At 40.4% G+C, this 27,897-nt stretch overlaps 1 protein-coding gene across 12 annotated transcripts in view; it reads right to left on the reverse strand.

The window, feature by feature from the left end:
• Positions 1–27,638, reverse strand: part of TENM2 (teneurin transmembrane protein 2) — a 634,310-nt gene extending 606,672 nt beyond the window's left edge. For 9 of the 12 annotated variants that reach the window (XM_032702528.1, XM_032702527.1, XM_032702526.1 and 6 more), the window contains exon 1: positions 27,621–27,638. The gene's annotated coding sequence lies outside the window, so the exon portion shown is untranslated. Of the gene's footprint in view, positions 1–7,137; positions 7,141–17,300; positions 17,319–18,231; positions 18,383–27,620 lie in introns of those variants that run through there. The other 3 variants (XM_032702517.1, XM_032702518.1, XM_032702520.1) reach the window with 3 other exon arrangements.
• Positions 27,639–27,897: the final 259 nt, after the last annotated feature.

Raw genomic sequence — 27,897 nt, forward strand, 5'->3', positions numbered from 1 at the left:
CCAAATAAAAAATGGCCAGGTAAAAATTAACAATTAACAAGGAAGGAGCAACATTTCGTAGAAAAAAATATTATGACAATCATAGTGAGGGCATCTGCACTGTAAGCCTTTCTACAGATGTCTGTACACACACAGACAAATACATATATATATATATATGAAAGGCAACACACCTTCTCAAGAACCCTGATTTATATGGTTTCTAACTGCAATTTACTGTCTTCTTTTCCCCAGTCTGTGTTCTAGCTCTTTCTCTCAAGTTCCTACATTCAACTCAAATCTGTGAGGGAAAAGCAAAACAAAACAACCCACAACAAAACAAAATCAAAGCCAAATAATACAAAGGATTTTCATCTTTGTCTATCTGCCTGTATCTCTTGGTTATATAATCACAGCTGTAATCTCTAGGAAATGCAGACTCAATCAGATAGCACAATAATGCTGGGGAAGATCTCTCCAAGCTGTGATATGTCGGAATCTAAACCGACTGTTAGAGCTTCAGAAAGTTCCCATCAAATGACCAGATGGGGATTCAATCATCCAAATCTTCTACAACAGAAAGTGTAGTGAGACCACGAAACATTAGCTTCTTGATCATCTGTCTCATAAATACTGGGAAAGAAATACAAAAGAGAAACTTCTTCTCATGTGTCACAAAAATTATGCCTAAGAAACTGTACCAAAAAATAGGCTCTTTGGTCAAATAATGAGTACTCATCTGAGGCAGGGCTATTTGCCATATATTTAGATGTAACACCAGGTGTTTGACCATCACCATTCTTAAGACTCCACATCAGACTGCTCATTTCTATTCAGCAGGGCAGGAATCAAAGCTGACATAAAAATCCGATACAGCTATCGCAGCTTTTTTTTTTTTTTAAGTATTATAAAATACAGTCTCTTTGAGAATATCTTTTCTGTGAACTGTGAAAGAATGAAAGAAATCCATAGTACTTGCAGTCTGAATCACACACAGAATTCATATTTCTTGTAACTTCTTGTTTCTGAACTTCATCACCTTTAGCCAAGGTGATAAACCACCCACCTTTTATTACCCAGCTCTCCTCTGAAATGATGTGCTTACTATGCAAATTTTAGATGATACTTGCAAGTGGCCAGGATAAAGAAATACCTCATTTTCTTCAGATCTATCAAAAGAGTTGGCTGCAGGTGAGATGAGATTTTTAAGTTCATTCATGGCATTTGCTACACTTACCACAGCCTTTGTGAGAGAGAAATCATGGCTAACGGGAAGCCTGAATTTTCAGCTCTGGAAAGGTATCAGAGTACAACTACCTGGGCTTCAATATTTCACTTCTAAGAACCTGCAATAAATGAAAAGTCCACTCCCAGAGAATATGGCAATGAGAATAATGGAATAAACCTTGCTTCACTATTCCAGGCAGCTTGGACAAGCCCAGAATTCAAAGTGCCAGTACACTGAGATGAAAGTTCATAAACTGTGCAAGTGAGACCTGTAACAACACACTTCAGTAAAAAAACTTCACTCACAATACTTCATACATCTAATTTGGAGATGCACAGGCATATATCCCTGTGTATCTAATATCACATGTTCTTTATCTGCACTGGTTGCTGTCTTTGACAATGTACTCAGCCCTAGACAGACAGATATGCCTGAAGCAGAAAGGCCATCATGTTTTCTCATGTTCTGGTTGCTTGTCACAGATTACAAAATGAAAAATCTGTTCTTAGGTGTTAGGCATCCACTCTTTTAATTTCTCATACAGGGTACCATACCAACAGCATGATGATGATGATGATGATGATGATGATGGACAGCACCACTGCATCAAAGTGTGAGGAGAAAACAACTCACCCCAATAGCAAATCTAAGAATTCCTACCCTTCTGATCCAGCATAATTCATTCACTCAGTACTTCTGCTTTAGAGAATAAGTCTGATGAGGGGTGGCTGATGGAGCTGGGATTGTTCAGCCTTGATAAAAAGAGGCTCAGGGAGGATCTTCTCACTCTCTACATCTCCCTGACAGGAGGATGGAGCCAGGGAGGGGTCGGGCTCTGCCCCCAGGGAACGAGGGACAGGACAAAAAGAACGGCCTCAAGCTGTGCCAGGGCAGGTTCAGGCTGGACTTCAGGAGGAATTTCTTCACTGAAAATGGGGGTCAGGCATTGGAACAGTCTGCCCAGGGAGGTGGCAGAGTCTCCATCCCTGGAGGTGTTCAAGGAACGACCGGACATGGCACTCAGTGTTTTACTTGACAAGGTGGTGATCAGTCAAAGGTTGGACTCGATGATCTTGGAGGTCTTTTCCAACTTTAAAGATTCTAGGATTCATATCACAGACCCATTAGAGGGCTGGACCTCCAGCATGGCAGGCATTTCTCTTACAAAGGGGGTGTATTACAAAGGCAACAGAGACTAAACTGAAGTGAATGCTGCTGTCACACAGAACTGACCCAGGCAGCTCTGCCAACACCCAGGCCTGGCTCAGGCTGCACCGAAAGGTAAATCTTAGATAATGACCCCATGTTATACAATTGGGTTTGACATGCCTTGGTCATCAGGCAGCAGTGGGAGCTGCTCAACAGACAACATACGTTCTCTAGTTTTCTGCATCACAGACAAGAGAAATCACAGAGATTAGGACCATAACCAATTCAGAGCCAGCAGGACCATTAACTCTGTGCCCTCTAACCTGCATTCCTGTCACTCTGCGTGGCAAGAATCAAACACACCAAGCAACAGCTACAAATTTGTCACCTTCAGCGCAGCAGCTGAACAGTATACAAATTTCCTGCTTTACATCTTATCTAGTAAGCTCCATAAGCACCACACTGAACATATTTAAGAACACTACAGCTACTCCTCCTCAAAAAAAGGTACTAAATAACTTCGTTACATTTTTCCTCACAACATAATCAAGGATTTAACAGTCATTGCACAGAAATCATTGCTACACAGAAGATGTATGAGAAATCTGTTTTGCCCCAAAAATGCATATTGTGAAAGTGTAACAGAGAAGCAAATTAAAGAGAGAAATGTTTTAGAAAATGAGCAAATAAATTAGTAAAGGTTTAAGAAGGTGGTGGGTTTTTTTTTAATTCTCTGACACAGTAAATTTATTTAAGACCTGCAGATTGCATGTATTTATTTGCCTAGTTTTGCTATAGGAGTGAAATGAAACATAATGAAGTACACACAGATATATTTTTTCCACAGCAGTTCTAAACTTTATTTTCAATTTGAAAAAACTTAATCTTAAAACAATATTATGAATGTGCAGTACAGTCAAGTACTATACTATACCTTGTACTGTACTGTGATTTTATTTTATATTTGGAAATAAGGTATAAATCCCCTTCCCCAATACATTGAATAAAAAATATTTTTTTTCAGATCAGCCATTAGAAGCCTTTCAGTATCTGATGAAGATTTAGGGTCTTTTGAAAAAAACAAAGTAACTGTATTCCTTTCCAGTTTTCAGATACTAATCTCAAACTAGGAAGCAATATTTTGGTATGAAAAAGCTCAATAGACATGATAGGAATTATTTAATTCAGTGATAATTCTGTAGTTAATACCTCCTCCTGAAACAAATTTGTTTCCCTGAAGATGGAAGAGAAAGTCAGAACCAGTAATCAGAAACTTCCCACACTCCCTTTTTCTTTGAAGGAAATTGTATGTATACATGCACATCCTTCCAAAAGTTAAACAAATTTATCTCAACACAGGAACAAAATAACAGCCTACATGGTGTTGTGCTTTTTCCAAAACACATTCTGAGCAGGAAGGGTTTTATGTAAAATTGTCTGCCAGTTCTTAACTTGAACTATATTTTTGTAGGATTACCCTCACTTTAAGCTACTGATTCACAGGAAAAGGCAGTTCATAATGTTTCTTTCAATACTCATAGATTTAAGAATTTTTTTTTTTTTAATTCTTATTTTGTGTTTACTTTCTATCAGAGAAATAATCACAGTCATCTAATATTTCTGAGGGTAGGCAGGGTCTGCAGAGGGATCTGGACAGGCAGGATCCATGGACTGAGGTCAGTGGTGTGAGGTCCAATAAGGTGAAGTGCTGAGTCCTGCCCTTGGGTCACAGCAACCCCCTAAAGTGCTCCAGGCTGGGGGAACAGTGGCTGGAAAGTGCCCAGAGGGGAAGGACCTGGGAGTGCTGGTTGACAGTGGCTGAACATGAGCCAGAGCATGCCCAGGTGGGCAAGAAGACCAAGGGCACGTGGCCCGTACCAGGAATAGTGTGGCCAGCAGGACCAGGGCAGTGATTGTCCCTCTGTATTCAGCACTGGTGAGGCCACACCTGGAGTGCTGTGCCCAGTTCTGGGCTCCTTATGGCAAGAAAGACATTGAAGGGCTGGAATGTGTCCAGGGAAGGGCAGTGAAGCTGGTGAAGGGTCTGGAGGGTCAGTCCTACAAGGAGCAGCCAAGGGAGCTGGGGGGGCTCAGTCTGGAGAGAAGGATGTTCAAAGGAGGTTGTGGACAAGTGAAAGCTCATCTCTTCTCCCAAGTAACAGGATGAGAGGAAATGACCTCAGGTTGTGCCAGGGGGAGGTGTCAGTTGGATATAAGGAAAAATTTCTGCACAGAAAGGGCAGTCAGGCACTGGAACAGGCTGCCCAGGGAAGTGGTGGAATCACCATCCCTAGGGGTATTTAGAAGACATGTAGATGTGGCACCTGGGGACATGGTTTAGCTGTGAACACAGTGGTGCTGGGTTAGGAGTGTGACTCGATCTTGGAGGTCTTTTCCAACCTTAATGATCCTGCAATTCCAGCATAACTAGGCCAGAATAAGAATCAGTCTGCTGCACAAAAAGAAATTATTTTGTAGATAGCTAACGGAAACTCACTACAGAAATATCACTGGCTGATGATAAACAGATGAATGATTCACAAATGCAAATGACGAAAAAATATTCTACAGTAACACATCTGATTTTAGCCACAATTCAGAAATGCGTTTACAAGATTGTTTACAAGACACGACACATTCCTTCCAATGCCCTTGTAAAAGTCCTCTACATGTGTCACATGAAAAGCCTCATCCATTAATCCAAATCAAAACCAGTACCAACTAAAAACTTTCGCAGTTCCATAGTGATATATTCACTTGCAACTTGCCATCAGGTTATCCAGGATGGCTGCTCAAGCAGTGAGAAAAACAGCAAAAATGAGACTTCACACAGCCCTGTTTTCACTGTCTGGTTCAACAATGCTGTGTCACCTAACAAGTCTGAAAACCCAACTGGACTTTGACATCATGCATCAAGCTAAGCAGCCTCAATTTTCTTCAAGAGCCTGATAGACCAGGTCTGTTCTTCCCACAAAATCACTGAAATATCTGTAATGATCACAGCTCTGTCATCAGGGGTTAAAAAGCCCGCTTAACAAAACCTGAAGAAATTATTGCAAAGTTTGACAGCTTTTTAGAAGGAACAATTCAGTAACCATTTGCTATGTGACCTTCATTAGAATTTTCTTCATTATCATGTTGCAGAAATCTATTACATTACTGACTGAAGCTATTAGTCACTAGAAAGCCACTATCACGTTCCCCAAACTGGGGAATCATCATTACCATTAATTTCAAAGGGTAGCATTAAAAGAGACAATATTCAATATTTTACTTGCTAATTCTACTGCAATTTATATTAGAAAAATATGCAGGAAGGTTATGCCAGCCTTGAAAAATCGGTCGTTTTTTTCTGAGCCATTTTGTTTTCCAAGCAAAGCCTCAATAGTATCTGGGGCATCCGGGGATACCTCAGTGGAATTCAGAGTTCAAGGAGCCATTCTGCAGTACTGATACAGCAGTAGTCACAGAGGGCACCTATTTCCACATTTAAAAAGATCAGTACTGATGCAATACAGGGAAACAAGGAGAGAGGCAGGGCATTCCCTCACAAAGCCATTATAGCCCCAATCTTTCATCTCGCTCTATTTCATGTGTGTTCTAGGAACTACCATGAAGACTTTGCTGCTATTATCCTCTCCTCCCAGAATCTCTGTATGATGTAAATCATGATCTACTTTTCTGTGCTTTTATTCCTCACATTTCAGGTTCGTTTACCAAATAAGGACACTTTCCTTTTCTTTCCATGGTTATCTGGATGCTGTTCTTAGGGCACATGATGCCAAATGAATTGCCTGGAATATACAAATACTTATTAGTGCAAAATTTCAACTATGGAGTTAAAAGGTTGCTGCAGCACGTACAGAACAGCTCAGCAAAACAGCTATCTTATGATCTTAGCCTCTTTCCATACATTAAGGGCTTGCTTAGACAGGAAGCCTGAAAAGGAAAAAACCCAGTTTAACAGAAGCAACACAATATCCCACCTTGTCATAGCAAGGATTTTTGTATCCAGGAGCAAAATTTTTACCGTTCTCCAACTATCCAAATTTTCAGCTGTCCTAACTCAAAACTCCAGTTCAGTCACTTGAGAAATACATTCAATTTCTAAGAAACATAGTTCGAAAAAAGTTGGAGGGTTTTTGGCAGACATCTCTGTAAATCCACCTATTTCTATTATAAAGTGCTAGTCCAGAACATTGCAAAAAAGTAAGGCTGGGAGCAATGCCCACTGCAAAGTTGTCTAATCTGTCCCCAAGTGCAGGCCAGTATCAATGGTAATGTTATCATCCCAGATGGATGGCTGGCCAGTCTGGACTGTAATATCACTAATAGTGAGGATTTCACAGCCACTGCAGATATACTATGCTTTACTATTGTTATAATCCGAAAGGGGATTTGGGGTTTGGGTTTTATTTGTTTTCTCTAATTTCTAACCTCAATCTCACTTGGTGAAAGCTTTAAAGGAGTCCAAAGGGAGCGCAGAGTTGTTCGAAAGTGCACATGAAGTGAAACACTGTGCCAGCTGTGGTAAAGAACAAATAATCTTTCTGGGCTGGAATTCCTGGCACAGAGTGGGAAAACAGAAAGATGAGAAGGTCTGAGGAGAAGTCCTGTGGACCTCAAAACTAAGATGAGCAGAACTCAAAGGCTGTTGAAATAGTAGCTGGGAACTGAGCAGCCAGGTTAAGAGTTCCTTTTCTGGCTATGTGTCTATGTAGGCATAATGTCTTTGCCATTATAAGTCATAGCATTTAAAAGAGAGGATAACAGAGGAAAACCAGCTTTAACTGTAACACACAGACTCAACAAAGGGGAGGAGAAAGAAAGTCTCTCGTGGTGAAAGAAGCTACTGTCTGCAACAGAACTGCAAATTCATCTTGCAAAGTCTTGAATAACTCACGTACAACAGACTTAGGCACAGCTATAAATAAACCACTTCAGAAAAGCAGGCAGCTCCAAGATTTAAGTTGCTCAGTTTTCCCAAAAACATGTTTCCCATTGAGACACTATATTCCACTGTGAGCCACTGTATTCCATTATTCACAGGGATAATGGATTGAGGAGTATGAGAAGACTGAAATAGTCCTCGCCAGGTATGTCCCAGGAGTTAAGGGAAGCTCAGCTCTTGTGTTCCAGAATTTCAGTTTTTAGTCAGCACGGAACTTATGAGATGGCAAGGAAATAGGAAACAGGATGACAGTGGGATTTTAGTACAGCCCCCCAGTTTTAATTTGGGAGAGGCACAGCTGCTTCTGGCACCTCTGTGGCACAGTCATGGTCAGCAGTGAGGTGCATCCACCCTGCCCACCAAAGGATTCCAGCCTTCAGAATTTTAAAGAGAAGGGCTAAACAAGGCATTCATTATTCCACCAAACCTGAGCTTGGTGACTGAAAGAAGAATATGGTCCCATAATGTGCTAAAAGCAGTCAGTGAACAGGCCATCTACCTGCCATGTATTTCCAATAAAATACAGACAGTTTAGTTTTTTCAAAAGACTCTTGTCCATGTTCAGACTAATCACAAAGGGACAAGATAGCCTGTATAATAAAGCTGTTTATCTGAAATTAAAAATTGGATTAATTTTCCTTTCCCTCCTACACTACTGGAACCTCATCCAACTTCTATCGTCTTCCAAAACACTTTCTAATTGAAACATTTGCAATTAAAAAGAAAAAAAAAACACAATGGCAAAAGGTGTGCAATTAGCAAACCCAAAGACACACATCTTTCCACAAAATTGATACATTTCAGGCAGTAAATCCAGTTCCCAAATGAACATTCTATGGGAGGGCTGGAAGGAAAGCACAGTTTGTAAACTGAGTGGGTGAACTCAGAGGCAACAGATCCAGACCCTTATCTGCAGGACTGCAACAGCCCTTTTTCTAAGTGGAGAATAAATTTATTTTTCAGTGCATTTGCTTATCCTGCACCACTGCTTCCCTACTCAAGGAAGGATTGTTTTCCATAATACAAAAAGCTATTACAGATTTACTCTGTGAGCAAACTGATATGTTGAATAACTGCTAAGTAGAGAAATGAATAAATAGCTCTGTGGACTTCCAAAGTAAGCAAAGTGGAAATAAACATCAATTCAGAACATTCAGCATTTAGCTATAATCTGCTGGTAATGGACACAAATAAGATTTCATACACACAGAAGAAATGGCACCAAGTACACATGCAACTACTGGCAGTAATTTCTCAACTACAAACTTTAAACTATACCTGTAAAACCTTCCCCAGCAATGCCTGAGGGGAGCAGGGTAGGGAATGGGGAGAAAGGAAGGTGGAAGAGAGAAAACAGACCCCCATCCAATCAAAGAGATTCCTTTTAAGGTCATGGCATAAAGGTGATAAATTCACCACTCAACCACCTGACACAGAAAGCATTATTTTAAAATTCACAAGGATATGCCTGCCATGACTTCTGACACAGACAGACCCATTCACAACAAATCAGCCCAAAAATATTCATGAACCGACTGAACTAAGTCAAATAATCCTTGGTCATGGAGCTTTAAATACTGCTGTGCCAGAGTTAAATGCAGAGCAGATAAGTGACATCAGAAGGAAGACAGTAAGACATTTTTTAAACCACATTTTTGCTAGCTCACTACCTGGACCCAGGAAACAGCACAGTCCTTCCACCTGCCATGCCTGCCAATATCCTTCTCTGCAAACAAGGTGAGACACAGATGGAGTAACACACAGCTGCTCTTCAATACAAGAGAGTCCCTGGTTTTACTTCTGCTTGCACTGCCTAAATGGAAAGCAATCTCAAACCAAGTATTGAGTACCTTTTTCTTTAACCTCAGCAATTCTTTTTGTGATGTGTGGTGCCAAGCCTCATTTTTTTTCCCTTTTCTTTAAAGAGAAACACTTAGGAACAAGAAGCTAGCCTCCCTACCCAGCTAAAACAGTAGCATGTATAAGCAAGGCTTGATCCTAAATCATTACAATCACTGCCACAAATCCAAGATCATATATATGTTTGTTGTTGCTTAGTTTGAAAATAATACCTGCTAGCTATAAATTATAGGTTCTGCTGTGCCAATATTATGGCCTACTAAGTACAAAACAGCATTTCATTAGCAAAACTGAAGGAACATCCAACCATCTTTTAAGTGTCCTTCTTTCAAATGTATCAATTAAACTAAACTGCAAATTGATAACAATGGGAAAAACATGTTCTAGAAGAGGTTGCCTTAAGCAGGTGATCCTTTCTCAGTCATTTGAACAACAGCAGGACAATAATGACTATTTGCAGGATCAGACCCTTGCAGTCAAACACAGCTAATTCAGGCTTAGCTGTCATTCTATCAAAGTATTTTTATGTCACAAATTTAAAGACACTACTAAAATTCATAGGAATGAATTACTTGTTTTCATGAAAACTGCTTAAAGATTTTCTGAATATCCACCAGGTTTCAGTCTCAACTAGGACTAACCCAGTCTGACTGTACATCAGACTTCTAACACTCCATTCCAGGGGCCAGGAAATTTTCAGTAATCGGAGGCTCTTTTTTATCCAGGGCTCGATGGAAAACCTTTGGCAAATGGAGGCAGAACAAAGCAGCAATCATAGCACCTTTACAAAGGATCCAAATCCCACACCTCACACTGCTTCTCTTCTGCAAGAGCAAAGGAATGAAAAAGATTGTCTCCTTTGCAAGAAGTCATCAGGGAAGAAGGGAATGACCATCCATTGGGATGTTGGGAGTAGCAACAGAATCCTAATTCTTACTTTCCCCAAGAAGATGCTGAGGCAAACGGAGTGATGCAGCTCTCTCTATCCCAGAACCCTGTGCAAAGGGAAAAGGTCATCCAAAAGCTGGCCTTAAACTAACTGGGGTACAATTATAAATTTTAATCTTGTAACACACAGCAAGTTCAAGATCTACAGAACAGGCAATGTATAAACTCCAAGATTCCCAGTCAGTGAAGGTTATGGGCAGAGTGACAGGCGTGGAGGAAATGCATAAGCTGCTCTGTAAAAGAGCAATCTATTAAGGGCTTATATTTTGGACCGAGAAACACAGGGGGAAGTGATTACTGCTCCTTTAAAGGAAAAAGAAAAGCAATTTAAGCCTGAAGGTAGCTGATACAGAATGCCAGCTGAACTACAGGAACCTATGGAGGCCCCTGGGACTGCTGGTGAGATGGAAGAAGAGTTGCAGTTAGGTAATTAGAGCTTCAGTAGAAGAATAAATACTCCACAGGCAATCCACAGGTTCTACTCACCTCTCGCCACTTCTTCTCTCCAGCAGTGACAGCTGCTTGTGAAAGCCAAGGGAAAGGTCTCTCTCATTCAACTCATTAGTTAATAATCCTCACTGGTAATACAACAAGGAACACAACACCAGGAGGAGCTGCCAGCTCTTCCCTCACTGCTGCGAGGCAGAACCCAGGGCTCGAGGTCTCACAGGCACTCACCCCAGTCACAGCAATGCAGTGGGGGAGCCAAAGGCCATGAGTAGAATTTTGAAAGAGAAAAGACGCCCCCCAGGGCAGGGGAGGCAATATTCAGGTTACTTTTTTCCATGCATTTTTCTCCTGCTACCCCTCTTTGTGCCCCAGAGGAAAACAAACTGCTGTTTGTACCGCACTCCTGAAGCAAGGGGTAGCACCTTGCTAGGGAATGATTCAAAAGGAGCAGGAGGAAGAGAGAGATGACAGTGATCCACTGAGGATTCACTATTTCAGCTTTTCTCTGCGATGGTAAGATTAGTTACCAGTGGAGACATGTTGGTTATCCATGTCATTATCTTAGAAAGACTGTGTCTCTCCTTTGCCCTGCAGTGGTGAAACAAAGTACGATGAAGATATTTCCACCTTGCAGAGGGACTGTCTTAAAAGGAATACTGAAATAATTGTGACTCTGATTGCCTAGAAAAATGCTGCAGCAAGTTCTGCTGCACAGGGAACCATTTCAGCACTGGTCCTGACCACTGTCATGATTCTGAAATGATTCGTTCTGTGCAGCTCCACTCTCATGTCATCTCTCAACCTCAAGCAGGTTGCACAGAATACAGAAGGTGACAATGTTCTGGATTTCAGTCAGCATTCCTTAGCAGGTAGGAAAGCTGAAAGAAAAGACAGCTGCACAGCTTATTCTTTATTCCATTGCTGAGGCCATTGGTGTCAGCTAAGATTTGCACTGGAATACCACATACTTCAGTATTGGTTAATAAAGCTGTGACTTCCAAATTTAGCACTGTACTAAGACTTTCCTCTCACTGCTCTGTGCCCACAACAAGCAGCTGGAGAGAAAGGGAAAAAGAGAAGATTTAGCTTAGTCCCTATGCAGGGAGACAACTAAAGCCAACTGACTTCTCTGAGAAACAAAAAAAGGTTTAGTTCCTTTTGTGGCCAAGGCTATACACAAATCTTTGTTACTGTATCTTGCTTTTAGATTATTAATAATCTACCTGACCATCTACTTCTCATAAATCTTTCCTGAAAAGACTCGACTCAACTACCAAACACACACATTTATTTCAGGTGCCTTAACTGAAATACCTAGATGCAGGTTCTTTTCTCAAGGATTTTCCACAGCCAGAGATGCAAGACAAAGTCCTGAGGGACACAAAGAATTGATCTTAGAGTACAGCTAATGGGAAGTTTTGATCCTCTTATAGGCACCCACTTAGCTCTAAACAGTCAACTTTCTTTAAAAACCTGTTCTCTATTGCTTCACTTCCAATAGCAATCTGCACATTTAGCACTTCCCTTAACAGTTTTTTTCCAGTGTTCTTTAGCTGATATTTAGACCACATGTTCCCAAAACTGATGGAAGCCATTCACTATGGGAATTTTCTGTATCTTCATTGCTGGCAGACCTCCATGTGTCACACAAATGTGTACATAAGCTCAATCATGTTTTATGTAACTGTACACACGTAATATAAACACCATGGACAAATCAAACTGTTACAAAAGTATTAAAATTGTTAATCCACTTCCATGGTACTGCTGTGTTTACATACAGATGTAGTTACATGTATCAAGTTTCATCACATTCAAATATTCTCTTATAAAGTAAGATTTGTCTAAAACTTTACCCTGGTTGGAAGGGGTCTGACAAAATATTAATTTTTTCTGCTAGACTCAATAATAATCCTTTTTAATTTAGTGTTCAGTCAGCTATGTTGAAGTAAGAAAGAAGACTACTTCCCTATCCTTTTAGGGCTTATGTTTTTGTGGATGTTCACATTTGCACCTTCTCATGCAAACTAGAATACCAGCCATAGTTCACCCTCTCAAAAACCACAGACAATGTAAAAACATTTTCTCTGTGTCAGAACTATGCAAAGTCACAAAAAATGCCCTGACAAGAAAACACCCCTTAAGAGAAAGTTCTGTGTTCCAGACTATACTCTTGACAGACCACAACTTTCTGAATGTCCCTAAGCACAGAACCAAACCCAAATGCACCAACAGCCTGCACGTGCACATCCAACTCTGTGACCCATGGAAATACGAATTAAGATGGGGAGTCATTTCTTTTAAATGCCTAATTCTTTAGTAATGGTCAAAGTAGGGACAGCAGAACTGCATATCACTTGTTTTAATTTATTTCAGAAAACTCATTTAATGTTGCAAGTTTGAAGTGCATAACATTCTGCCCTAGGCAATGTCTTTTTATACACTATGATGCATTTAATATTTACCTTTGCTGCTTTATTTCAATTGATGTAAAGCTAATGCCTCATTTTTCCTCCAGCATCTGATTCAAATACAGTGTTTCCTATAGCACTGGCAAAGTGAGTGACGCAAGTAAAGTGAACTTTATTTTCAAGATCAAAAAGTTTTTCTTTTGTGTCATTCTTATATTTCAACATCTGGTATTCTGCCTTTCTAAATATTCAACTTTTTGTTGTTGGTATTGTCGAAAAAGGTGCTTACCATTGTTCAAGTGTGTGGTAAAATGTTGGACCATACTATTAGGAAAACTTTTTTCTTGGGCTTTTTTAAAGATTAAAAAAGTCACTAGGCAATTACACTCACAGAAAGCTTTGGGAAAATCCATTGTTTATATTTACTAGGACTTTCTATATTTTACTGGTTTACATGTAAGCTCATATTCCTCTGTAGCAATGGCTTCATAACAGAATTTTTATTTTTTCTACTGACTTACACCTCTTAAACTTACATTTTTCTACAACAGTTGACATGTAGCACTGTACAGAGCCACCCAAAACCACAACAGAACCAACACTTCTAATTCAGTTGTTTAGGAAAAGTTAATGATTTTCATAGGCTCACACACCCCTCTGAATGAGCCTTTCCTTGCCTGTGTGGGCTCAGAAACAGATAAATCTGGAGAACTGAGACCAACCAAAAGCTTTAAATGCTGCTACTAAAGAAAAAGGCAGCTACAGTGTGCCCCAAACTACTGTGAAAATCCTTCAAGAGCAGCTACTTATATATTTTATATAATTTTAACACCTATTTGTGGTTCTGAAGGGTTTTGGCCAAGAAGTTTCTTCAGAAGAAAACTACAATGAGGACCCTATTATCCAAAACCAAAAGGGGTGATATCCTGTTCTTAATTTCCCCATACTACTTGACTGGCATAGTTGAAAAAAAAAAATACAACTCAGTGCAAGAGAACATAAAACAAAACAATCCCCAAAGCCAAACCACCCTAGATCAGAGCAACTCTGTTTCCATTAATCAGAGAATAAAATCTACCTTCTATAAAACCTGTTCCTGAGTGAAAGGAAGCCTGACTTAAAATCAGTTGTTTCCCTATTACCCAGAACGTGTCTGAATACGGCCACTGGTGTAAGGCAGTACATGTACCCTGTATCCATTCACAACCTGCCCAGCTAAACCTAAGTGTGTAATTCAGTGCTGTGTAGCTTGTTGCTAAAGATCTTATAATTACATCCCTGTTTGGATGACTACAAGGTTATTAGTGTTCAGCAATGAAGATGAAAGTAGACAATTTATTACGATTTGGCACTGAACGTCAATCAATTCAACCAAAAAGAATCTGTTTAAAAAAATAATAAAAAAAAGAATAATACCTAAGCTTAGCACGCTTCCTGCTGATCCGAAAAGTCTGTCTGATTATATCGAGCCAGTCAGCAAGGTGGATTTAAAACAACGTGTTTGAACTTCACCAGCATTATGAGATCCCAGTGCAGACCAATAATTGCGAGACAAAACTAAGCTAACAGAGGATGCCCCGAAGTATCTTTTAAATCCATACGTGGATTAGGTGGGACTGTGTGGCAGAAAACACGTTACACGTCGCTGGAGCCGCTCAGCTCCACAACTCTGAGCAAGGATCAGACACGGGGGCTCTCTGAGGTTCCAGACACAACCAGGACACGGAGTTGGTCCAGTCTGTGCTTGGAACTTTGATTCAGCCAGAGATGTTTCATAGCCCACTTCTTACAGAACTCAAAGCTCCACTGTACAGGAGCTTTTCGTGCAGCAAGAAGTGAGGAAGATGAGTCACCCCCAGTGGGCATTGAAGGCTCCGGGCTGGGACACCTGAGGTCACAAAGTATGGACTGGTCCTACATGTATTTATTATCAGCAAAACCAGCCTTTCTCTTGTAGCACAGTAAGCACTATATAAAACTGTTCTTCCTGGTAAAGGTCTTGTGAAATTGGAAGTAAAGTATAGTTAAAAAGAAAAAAAAACCTGGAAAAAAACTTGCCATTTCCATTAAATATTAACCTTCTGAAAGAGCAAGTTGGGACTAAAACATCTCTTATCTTAATCAGTTTAGTAGAAATGAATTTAATTTATATTTTAAGGTTGTATTTCCTGTTACAGATCCAGGGCAGGGGAGGGCAAACTTTTTAGACCTATCCATTTATATAAAACATGACTGTTTAAAGAAGAGTCCCAATATTTTTTTGGTCTTATCTTCAAGCATAGAGTTCAGTGATGCTGCTCCTAAGTGCATCTTTTGCCAAAAACATTAAGGATTGAGGGATTAAATTCATGGTAAACTGCAAACAAACAGAAATCAGCTTTTCAAATATTGGTATATTGACTTGAGTGGTCTAATAGAGGCTTGAGTTTTGTCTCCATCTAATTTGACCTTCAGTTTAGTTTGACCTCTCAGACAAGAAAGTCTAGACATTGACCTTAATTGAACTGAACATTTTCCCTTTTCTGTGTTGTTCTAAATAATTTTAAGCACACGATCACTAATACAGATAACACCATTACTTACTCTAACAGTAAAACTGTTCACAGGAAATTTTCTTTGACTGCAGAAACAAAAATGTCAGTATTTGACAGGAATATACCAAAGCCATGTCCACAGATGACAAGTATATATTGCTGTTTTCACCAGAAATAAAACTGTTCTTTAAAAAGGCAAAGAAATGTAACAGCCTCCTCAAATCAATATTAACCACTGCTAATCTTTGTGACCTAACAAGAGAAAGCGCCTCCTCTATTTTCTCATGCAGTCTTGACTTTTAGTATGAAATATTAAAAATGAAAATACAGTTCAACCTAATTACAGGAAAACATCACTAGTGATGTTCACGTGTTAATTTTCCCCATGCTACACAAGCAGTCGAAATCTAATGACACAGGAAGACCATTATTTTATTTTTTTCATTATCCCTATAAAAAATAAGCACGTAGAGAACTAAAATTTTATTGTTTTCTATAAGTACTGTCTTAGTAGGAAATGTTTTTCAAAAGGCAGAATGAAAATTCAAACATTATCTGGATGAAAACTTTTTTTTTTTTTAAAACATGCTACAAGCCTATTAACAACTGGATTAAAAAATACTTCTTTGAGTTTTCACGTTGCCAGGACACTAAGAAATCACAACTAAAAAAGTTTTCCTCTCAAAATGAATTAAAGCTCAGCTCTCACAGCTGGCTTTCTGAATACCACACAATCTATATCGGTGTAATATATGACTAGTTTTTATTTATTACTCAGCGACTGGAAACCTCAGCACATGGGCCAAGCTAAATGAATTGTCAACCCGGTCACTGATTTGCCAATGCACAGGAAAATGATGCCTAAATACATTGTTTGTATATATTTTAAATCTTGACAAAGCAAGAAACGTCACTTATCTTTAGGTTGTCAGCCCCTTGTGAAAATCGACTTTACCCAGCACTTCCATCAACCCCTCAGAAAAGTACCTGTCATCATTCTATATGGTGGTTCTGTACCAGTTGAATGATAACTCAAATGTCTTGAAGGAAGAATCACCTCTCTCAATTCCTCTGAACTTTGAAGAAAAGCTTTGAGACTGTACAGCCAACGTCAACTATTACACTTACATAAAGTAACCATACTAAGAGGTGATACTACTTTTTAATTAACTCTGCACTTAAAAGACTGTGGGTTTAAATCCATCAGACTTTAAACAGCAATTCCATGAACTGCTCTGTGAGGACGTTAGGTAGCTACACATACTTATTGACATAGTGCATTCTGTATTGTGTCAGTAAAGCTTTATATTCTTAAATTACTAGGGCTAGACTTTACTTCTTTAGGACACATGCATTTTGAATGTCTTCGATCTTACATAATCTTTTAACTATACAGCTAGAGCTTATAAACAAAATCTCCTTCAGTTCTGTGCTCCTGCATTTCAATTCTGTTATAATGCCTGTTTTCTCCACCTAATACAAGGTTTGGTAAATTTGAACAAGTACAAGCCAAATATTATACATAAATATATAAATATTTATGCACACAGATACACACACACACAAAGACAACATTTGCCATTATATTCTGAGCCTTTTAAAAGGACAGAACACTTAAGCATGGAAGATAAAAAAAAAGGCATAAAAAGCACATATTAAGACATCAGTACTGTTAAATCCCCTGAAATTGCTACAAATAAATGTTCAGACAAGCATCCTAACAAGAGTTGAAAAAGGACTCTGGTTCAGAGATAGAGAGTTAAGAGCTCAATTCGCATCCATTAAGGCACCTTATTTAAATTTCCGTTTGGGTGTACGCGAGAGACAAAACAGTATCTTGTCAAACTGCCACTCCACGTAAGGTCTACCAGGGACGCGCTCCGCTGTGAGCACACGCTGGTACATTGTCTCAGCACTGGATGTGATACATGCCAGCAATCGCTGCCTCCACAGCCTGGAATTTATTATTAAGAGCAATTCCCAAACAGCTCAATCGCAGGGCTATACGTGAAACACCAAAGCGCCTCTATGTTTATTATCTTTGCCAACAACAAAATATCACCGTCCCTTAGTGCTTCCTGCAAACCTGCAGCAATGATGCAGATTTTTTTTTTCTTTTAATTCCCTTTCGGAATACAAATGCCTGCCTTCTCCTATTGCTGCCCGTTCCTAACAGAGACGCGCTGTGGACAATAGTTTCGGAATCAGCGATACCTTCCCACACTGTTGGCAAACACTGAAAAAATAAATAACAACATCGTACTTCAATCCCGGAAGAAAAGGGGGAAAGAAAACAAATAAATTAATTAAAAGAAGCAGCTTAAAGAGCAAAGGCAAAATTAAAACACCGTGAAAATATCAGAAATACCAGCGATGAAGGATGAGAATTAACAGGCAGAAAAGCAGCAGCAGCAGCACTTATTGCAGAGGCACAGAGAGAATCCTCCTTCCCTGGAACTCATGCAACTAATGACCTCTCCAAGTGCTGAATTCCAGCTCCGGCACACGGACCGCGCAGTGCCCGGGTGTGACACACAGACACAGACACACATCCCACATCCCAACTTGTCAACTCCGCTAACGCAATTACGGCACGGGGGGGACGCGGGAGGCAGGAGCGGCACAGACCGAGAGCGCTGCGGCTCCGGGCGCTGCTGCCGAGCGCGGAGCGGAGCGGAGAGCCCCGAGCATGTCGGCAAGTACCGAGCGAAGAGCATTTACCAGCAGCGGCGGCGGCGGCAGCAGCAGGTTGAGCAGCCCGAGCGCCTCTCGCCGTTCTCTGGGCGACAACTTCGCCCCGGTGCGGATTCCTTCAGTGCGGAGGGGAGGGACACCCCCCTTCCCCGTCGCTCCGCTCTCCCGTCCTTTCCCTTCCCTTCCCGTCCCGTCCCTCCCGCAGGAGCGGAGCGGAGCGGCGGGAACAGCCGCAGCCTCGCGCCGCCCCCGGGGGAGCGCGGGAGCGGAGGGAGCGCGCGGGGAGGCGGGAGCGCGCGGGGGGAGCGCGCCCCGCTCAGCCGCGCTCCGGGCGCGGCCCCGCCGCTCCCCCCCCCCCCCCCCCCCGCTCCCAGCAAAGGGAGCCGGGAGCGCGCGCCGCGGCCGCGGCCGCCAATCCCCGGCGCGCGGGGCCGGGAGCGCGCTCGGAGGCAGCGGCGGAGCGGGGATGCGACCAGGGATGAGGAGACGGGAGCGGGGATGGCACCGGCAGCGGCGATGGCACCGCCGCTTGTCTGTGTGTGTGTGTGTGTGTGTGTCCTCGCTGCCTTGACCGCCCCTGCCCCGGCCCGAGCGCTGCCGCAGCGCCGCGGGAGGCGGGGACGCGCCCGGTCCCCGCCGGGATGCCCGTCCCCGGACCAACCCCCCCGCCCGCCAGGCCCCGAGGGGGCAACGAGGGGAAAAAAGCTGTTAAAAATACCGCTTCCATCCTCTGGCCACGAGTTAGAACCGTTTCAGCAAACTGCCGTCAGTTCTGTAGAACGGAATTACTTTAGCTATAATCTTACGAGCTGGCCATGGGCGAGCCCCAGACATCACGTTCTGTATAACGTTACTTCCAAATTCTGTGCAGAATACTTGTCTTTTCTCTGAAATAATTAAACGTCGGCTATTACTGAACCTTTGATTTTTTCCTCCACGTTGCTGCACATCTGCAAGACCACCAAAAACAGGAGCACTAAAGTAGATCAGGAACCAAGAGGATGCCGAACTGCCAGGCACAAGCTGATGTCAACCTATAAAACTTTGTACGTATTCCTGGCAAGGCCAAAAGGAAAGTAGGAACTGGAATTAACCAGGAATCACAGAAACAGCAGTGAAAAGAAGCCTTGTACACGGGTAATGCACAGCAGCAGGGCCAACAATGCCACTTAACAACTTCATGTCCATATTCCATTAAATAGAAAATCTCTGCAGGGAAAGGGAGTAAATTGGAGCGCACTGGATTAGCTGTAGCTGGGGAAAGTGTAGTGTAAATGTCTGATTAGAGAGAAACTACAGCAGAGTTAATTTTCCAACTGCAACTGTAGTTTTGTAACTGTCAACAAAGAGCAGGAGTTTTAAGGGGCAATCCGGGAAGCAGCAGGGAAGCATCTCTCAGCTTTTCAAGGTTAATTGAGAAAAGGGGAGAGCCGAGCATACTGGTAGAGCTTGGTAAATTACAGGCAATGGGGCCGCTTGAGGACTGCATCTATTCACAGGAGTGAAGAAGATTCAGAGCCACAACTTCTCCCTGGCCTCATCTTTTACCATGGCATTTCAGAGATTTCAAGATGTGTCCTTGTCTCTAATGCTGTGGTCAAGATTTTAATGTACTATGCATAACGGTGTCTTGATTCTGCAGAGAGACTTGTGTGCAGACATACTGCAACAGTCATTTTACTGGAAATAATATCTCTGCTTGAAAATAAACTAGATGGCAAAAATGAATGCTAGAGGTATATTAAAAAGACTCGCAGTTAAGTCTTGTCCCTATCAAGAAGAAAGACAGAATTACACATTTTGATGAATGCAAGTTTCAGTGAAAAAGGTAATGGAATGTCTGTAATAGCAGTCCATAAAGCATGTGACTTGATGCTTATGATGATTAAACAGAAATTAGCAAAAACCAGAATTCATTTGGCTCGCACAGTCTAAAGGTATTTGTAAAACTTTATCTCATTGGAGTATTTCTAGCAGTGATCTACAGAACATTACAAAGCTACTTTAACAGACCAATGATTTGTGAGAGAACAAACAAATGACTGATTAAATGCCATGCAACAAGGATTTGTTGCTGGTCAATTATGATGGATACGGGTTAATGGCACAGACCAGTCCAGGCGCCTTGGTGAGGTGGCCTCATTTGTTCAACAGAGCTGTTGAAGTCAAGGTCAGGCACCCAGTGAAAAAGAACACGGGTGACATTTCAGGCTGGGGGACTGTTTTCTGGAAGGCAGTTTACAATAAACAGCATTAGTTTGTCCTGGTGAATAACTGAATACATGCTCTCACTGTTATGGGTTAGTGAAGATGACAGCTGGGAGTGGATGGGTGGCAGAGAGAGTATGAGAGCAAAAATAAACACAAGTTACATGTCTAGGCAGTATTAATAAGACCAGTGTGGGAATACTGGCTTTGAGTCCACACTTAGGATTAATGTTAATTATATAAAAACTGGAAGAACTGAGAGACAATTAATGCAGGTTTTAGAAGGATAATTGTGTCTTCTCCCTAAAGTGAGAGTCCTAACAGAAGACAGGGAACCATGCTCTCTCTTCCTCTTGTTCTCTATTTAAAATGATCTTGGATTCCTTTAGATGTGGTGATACAGCTTCAACAGAAGACAGGTTTGTTCCCTTCCCTTTAATCTGGTGATGAGGGTAGTCTCCTGGGAGTGGGAGTCATGAGACTGAATATTCATGAGGCTGCACACAATAAACCAAACACCTCCTTTCTTGGGTCAGGTCTCTTTAACTACGGATTAGTAGGTAAATGGTGACCACAGGCTACACCTCCTCTCGCATGTTTAAGGTACATCAGCTCTGTTTAGTTCTTTAGAGGAAAGAATGTAAGTGCCTTCAAGAACAAGTACCAAGCAGTGAATCTCAAGTGAATATAAGTGTATTCCTTCAGATTTTAGTAAAATGCCTGAGGAATGGGACTGCAGCTGGATCCCTGCCCCTGCTGGCTCCCTCAGTTACTGCTCCATGCCTCAGATGCTGAACAGGCAGGGCTGTGATGCACAGCCCAGAGCCTGCAAGAGTTACCAGCTTCAGTCCCTCACATCTCTGGGGGCTCTCTCAGAATCACCTTGTCACTCGCAGAACCTGCTGACACGAGAGCATCTTGTCCCCTTTCAGAAGGGCCACAGCTCTGTCTTCTCACACTTCTTTGAAAAATTGACCTTTAGTGTGATTTAAAAGGAGAGAAGAAAGGAGACAACAAGAAAGATTAGCAGTTTACTGATGGTAACTGCTGGGTGCTTGTTCCCTTGCCTTTTAAGCACGTTTGAACTTTCTGACCTGGAACTGCTGATTTATCATTATTCCTCTATTCATATATAGTTGCTTCACCACACATTGTTACAGTTTGATCAAAACAGGCATAATTAAAGAGTTTCTGGAGGCTGATGCCATGCAAATGCCTTGCACAACGAAGGTGAGATTTTAGTACTGCAACTTGTTACTGATAGGAACATTTTACCTATGGAATGTGCATTGTGGTGTTGCTTGCACTCTAAAGAGAAATGAAAATCTTTCTGAAAGTTACATTGCACCTCAAATGTAAGTTATGGGATTGCTGGAGTGGTTATTTGGGTGAAGTTCAGGTGAAGTTCACTGGCTGACATCACACAGGGGGTCCATCCTAGATGATAACCATAATTTTTTCCAACCCTGTAAGTTTGAAATTGTGAAATGCAATGATACACCATAACAACATAGGACTCTTCAGAATAAAGAGAGAGCTTATCTTCCTGAACAATGCTTCTCAAATGCTTTAACATGTTGTAAAGAGGATTTTTTTAATTAATTGATACAATTTCCTACATTTATCATATACAGTGGAATATCATTAGTTGCACCTGATTTAGATGTCCTGTTTTCATTCTTAGTCCTATGTCTGCAATTGCATAGTAAGAAATACATTCTCTGAACAGTAGTCTGAATTATAAAAAAATAGAAAAAAATACACATGGGAGTATCTGTCTGTTCCAAGGAAGTAACCAGTGGTTGTATGGGAGAAGGAGCCTTGTGTTATACAGTGAGCTATTAACAGAGGAGGAATAGCATGATGAACTATTTTAACACACTAGAATAACCATCTTTGGTAATTCAGTAAATATGGTGTTTGTTTGATATTACAATAAGAGAGTTTGTGTCACCTCTTAAATATTGCCAGGAGCTGTGTGTAATTTGTCAGACAAAAAAAAAAAAAAAGAAAGGTGTTCAAATTCTATTAGTATTTCCAGGTAGTTTCCAGTCTCTTTAGCCTTTTTCTTTTTTTTTTTTTTCCCTTCTCTTCTAGAACCAGCCCATCCACCTTGTAAGAATTATAGCCTGTCTTTGAGATGTCTCAAATGGAAGCACTGAGCAGGTAGAAAGCCACTTGCTATATGCTTGAACAGCTCTGAACAATTCAGTGTCATCAACAAGTTTGCAGTTCTGGAAGAAGAAGAGGAGGAAAAAAAAAAAAGATGGAAAGTCCTTGTAGGCAATACCTGCTCAGTGGAAAATAAAGAAAAACCGAAGACTTTTACAGGCACAGAACACTGTTGTACTTTAGAGGGATTGCTGCCTGCAAATGAGCGTGTTCAGTATGCACAGCCATCCCTAATGGAACCCCATCCCACCCAGAACTCCTCAGAATTCCACCTGTGTGCCATGGTGTGTGCCTGCAGTGTGTTCTGCACTCAGCAGGCTCTGGACTTACATACCTAACCTCCTTTTTCCCTATAGTGCCTTTGCTGGCCACAAATATTTCAAAGGAATTCTGAGGCACATGGCTCCCAACCAGTTGCTGAAGTGGACTAGTGCCATCTGTAAGCAAATGATGAGCCTCTGCTCATCTGGCTGATCAAGAGGAGAATTCACTGGGCACTGAGAAGAATTCTAGTGTTTAAATTGTCCAGCTCTCAGGAAACAACACCTTATGGGTATTAAAATTAGGTGTCACTGTTGAAGAGTTGGTGGGATGCACTGCTTCCACAGTAGTTACTGTGCTAAGAGTGTTTGTGTGATAATCCTAAACCACTAACACGAGAGTTAAACTAAATACATGAATATCAGGGCAGTTCTTACTCTGTGAATCAAGACCCAGGTCTTTTACCTTCTTCTGGCCCACCCAGTTACTGGAGTCACACTGGTTTCTAATACACTTTTTAGATTCCTCTTTCCCCACACTGAAATCTGTACTGTCACTACTGTTGTAACATAAATGGCAGATACAGTTGTTAACTAGTCCCTAGCTTGCTTTTGCAAACTCCTGTTACTGAGAGTAGTTGCAAACCATTGCAATGTTAGTTCTCTCAGCCATTTAAACGACTCTGACACCGCAGAGGATGAGCAATTTCACTTGTCCTCCTGCTGTAATTACTGAGAGTTTGTAACAATGACATTAAAGAAAAACTATTTGCTTTATGTAGTTGTCTGTATATGGAAATGCCATTGCATTTTTGGAGTGGGACAAATACTGAAGGTGATTATGATAAAAACCGTGGAGGTCAGGGAGCATTCTGAATAGTAACATGAGTTCACTGACAAAGTGAACAAAGGATAAAATCAACATTTATTTCCGATGCCAGAAGTGGTTTTTCTCAGCTCTGCATGAAGTGCTATTGGTGTGAATGAGTTACACCACAGAGACACACTCTGCACAAGAGTGAACTGAGTTTGGGTAAATGGCACCACACAGAGACAGTTCTAGTACCTAGGCTGGGTGAAAGGTGATTTGAACTGTTTTAGCTGCAATAAGTGGTAGAATAATGTATCTGGAAAAACTGAGAAAGAGAAAAGGAAACTAGCAAGGTATAAAGGATACAGTAGCCATTTTGCATAATATTGAGATCACTTCAGTTAGTCCAAGATTTGAAGTCTGACTCAAAAGCATTGTTAAGTTTGCAGTCTGATTCAGCAGTAAGGGTGTAAACTGGTACAGACAAATCACCTGCTGCAAGGTGCGTGTAAAAATGCAAAGAATGACTGGGGAAACAATGATGAGAACAAAAAAAAAGTAAAAATAAAAATGTCCAAAATATAAAACAGGGCACGCAGTTCATGACAGTTTACCTTCTAAGTCATACAATTCTATCCCTATATGAAATGCCAATGCAAACTTCACCAACAGTGTTTGTTCCTTTTAAGTAAGACCATTCTGGAGACTGGGGGAGCAGTCAGAGGAAGGAGAAAACTGAATTTGTTACCTAAAAATACTTTTACAGATCAGTGAATCCTTTTAACTTCCATAGGCTCACTTGCAAATGTAAAATATAATAGAACAATATTTTTCGTTTTCTTAGTATAGCATAATTATCAAGAGAATGAGAAATATTAAATAATAATAAAATATGATTGAACTCTCAAGACTGGGATAACTTTTTTCCCAACAGGTAGCATAATTTCTTTGTTATTGCATAGCATATTTAATAAAATAATGAAATACTAGAGATGGGTCTTAAATAAGCTATTACTTAATTTTATTTTTGCTTCAACCTTAATTTAGCCCCATCTTTCATGACTGATTTTTATGTTCTGTGCCTCCTTATACCCTCTTTTCTTTTAATGCAAAGTATTTCCTTGAAAAGAAGTTCCGTGCAAGCAAGCACACAAAAGTACTCACTTGCTTAATTTATCTTCTGACAAACCCCAACAACTCCATTCAGGATCAGGGCCCTATTTTTACTACTGACTAAAGAGAATGACACAGTCCTTTCTCTGTGAAGGTCATGGTTTAAGTGCCTGATTTCCTGAATACTGTATGAAAGAAGGATGATGAACTTAGCTGTTATCAGCTACTTTGTGTGAAGAAAGGTGCGAGATAAAGAGGAACTTTTCATGCCTGATCTCCTTTCATTATCTGTTGTGTTAAACTGCAGTGAGCAGTCCCTGAGAAGCCCAATATTTAATGCATTGGCTATAACAGCACCGGGCAATAGATTCATAAAGTGATATGGTACACACAGTTTACTCGCTGTAAATATGTATAATGCAAAGAAACACGTCCATTTATCACTTCCACCAGTAAGAACTCCTGCAGTGCAAAAAGAAATTAAGGCATCCATAGGAGAATGGGAAGTTTGAGCAGGAATTATGTTTTCAGGGGTGCATATCCTACTATGTCTGTTTTGAGGTTACAACAATAATGTGTAATAGCAATCACTAATGAAATGCCTGGATGCCTAAACACGTTTTTTCAAACTGTAGACAAATAGGAAAGAATAAAACAAAACATAGTAACTGTAAGGTTTGCTATGTCTAGATGTTGTATAAAGTTGAATTTTTAGTGCTGAAAGAGGGAAGAGAATGCAAGCAACCCAAGGAACAACGTGAATGTTTACTCAACTAGATTAGTTTAATGGATGTTTTCTTTTGTGTTGTTTTCTTACTTTTATCTGTATAAAATCTAAAAAAATCTGCCAGTGACATACAATTTCCTTTTAGTTTTACTGTCACTTCATTGTCATTTTTCTGTATTTTCAAACAATTGTTTAGTTTGCCATGCTCATTAAAACATCATTTCTTTGCACCTAAAGGAACTTGTAAATGCTGGTTAACACACTATGACACCAAGGCTTATTAAGCAAGTTATTTTATCCTTCCCATTCTCTTCCAAAGACATGGAGGTATAACTTCAGTTATTTAAAATAATTGTCTGGGTGCTCTCACATTATTCAGTGTAAAATATGAGAATGGCAGAACTTTCACACTGATACACATTTGCAGAAATGACATCTGTGAAACTGTATTTATACGTTCTCTGCATTCTCCTGCCCTATTAGTGTTAGCAAGGTGTGAGGGATCCTTTGTACTATTCATGTCATAAGCTATTCCCAGGCTAATTTCTGATCTCAGGAAAGAAAGGGTGTAAGCTGAGACTGTCAGATCCTCAGTGAGAGCACATACATGGCATATAAAAGTACCTCAAAAAGAGAACTGAAAATTCTCTCACTGTCTCCTCAGGAATGTGAAACTTAGCTTACTCATACCAAGATTAATTTTTTTTTAATTATCACTATTGAAATAGTAAACTGAAATAGAAACTCTGAGATATAATATATGAAATTTAAAAACATGTACGAAATTAAATATATAAAATCAAAAGCCTTTTTTTTTTTACATTGCTAATAAGATTCTGGAACTGGAATTCACTCGTCATTGAGTTCATTGTACACCATTTATCATAAGAATGCTGCAGCCTCTCAGGTCTGATGACCTGCTTCACTTACAGAAAGTGTAAAAACTGACTTATCCAGCGTTCCAAATAAACATGTCTGTAAATATAATTAAGAATATACGTCTGCTATGCAAGGAGACATAGTTTGTACTAAATCACTAATGTGTTCATATTCAAACTTCAACATGTCTAACAATGGGCCATAAAAAACCTGGTGTCTGGCCATGACAGCGATTGCTACTCGGGACATAATTAAAGCTTGTCCCTCGCAATTAATCACCTCGACTGCCAGCAAACAGTATATTTATCTTCATTAGCTTCCTCCATGGGAGGCTTTCCTTCATGCCAGGGAGCCAACCCCCTGTTTGGGTGCTGGAGGGATGGAGGTGAGCTCTGCCCTTCCATCCAACCCCTCGGGGACAAAGGCAGCCCCTTGGAAAGGGCTGGGATGGCATTGGCAGAGCGGCACAGCTGGGAGAAAACCATCCCCCAGGAACGGATGGAGTGAACCAGAGCACACCCAAGGCACCCTGTGTATGAAGAGGAACTCCAGCCCCAGCAAACCCAAGTCTGTTTAAGGCTATGATTTTGTATTTTCGGCTTCCTCGTGTGTTTTAATTAAAGCCAAACAGAATTATGGACAGTACAAATTATTTTTCTCAAGTGAGAAACAAAAGAGAGGATGCCAAGCTAATTTATTTGCTTTTGTTTGCATCTCTTTTTCCATGATTATTTTAACAAATGAGTTTACTAGCAGGAATGTTTGGTAAAATAATGAAGCAAATATTGTTAAATATTGTGATTATTCATAGCAGAACCTATAAGTTATGTTTCTTCAACTGGAAAAGAGAAATGTGTTCTACGACCTACGTACCCATTCAAAAAAAGCTTGAATATTCAGAAAGCTCTGCTTATGAATGAATTACAGACAAAAAAATTATGCATAGATATTATTCAGCAAACAGTTTGAACATATACATCAGAAAAACTAGTTTGTTTGGAAAACTTGCAAACACATAATGGAGCAAAGAAATTATTCATTATGAATTATTTGCACAGCATCTGTCTTACTTTCTCATGTTAATTGCCTCTGCTAAACCACATTTTCACCCCCTCAGTATGTAAATTTAAATGATTTTGCATATTTTCTGAATACCCAGTAAAAGCATGTTTCATTACCTTACTGCTTACATTTTTTGTCACTCTAATTGCACGGGGGTTTATATAATTTTAAAAATTTGACCTACCAGCTTCCTGTAGATTGCAACCTCTTCCTCTGGATTCTGAATATTGCCTAAAAAAAAAAAAAAGAAATTAAACCATGCATATTAACCTCATAAGGTAAGTGTTAATTCCCACTGTATTTATAAAAGCTAGGGTTTGGTTTTAATCACAATACCTTTACTGTAATTATTATAAATCTAGGACGTGACCCACAATTGATTTGATTTAACAGAGAGAATTTTACTGACTTTTGAGAGCCTACAGCAGCAGGGTGATGTATCACTGTATCCTTTCATGCTT

Source organism: Chiroxiphia lanceolata, chromosome 15 (assembly GCF_009829145.1).
Source record: "Chiroxiphia lanceolata isolate bChiLan1 chromosome 15, bChiLan1.pri, whole genome shotgun sequence".
NCBI lineage: Eukaryota > Metazoa > Chordata > Aves > Passeriformes > Pipridae > Chiroxiphia > Chiroxiphia lanceolata.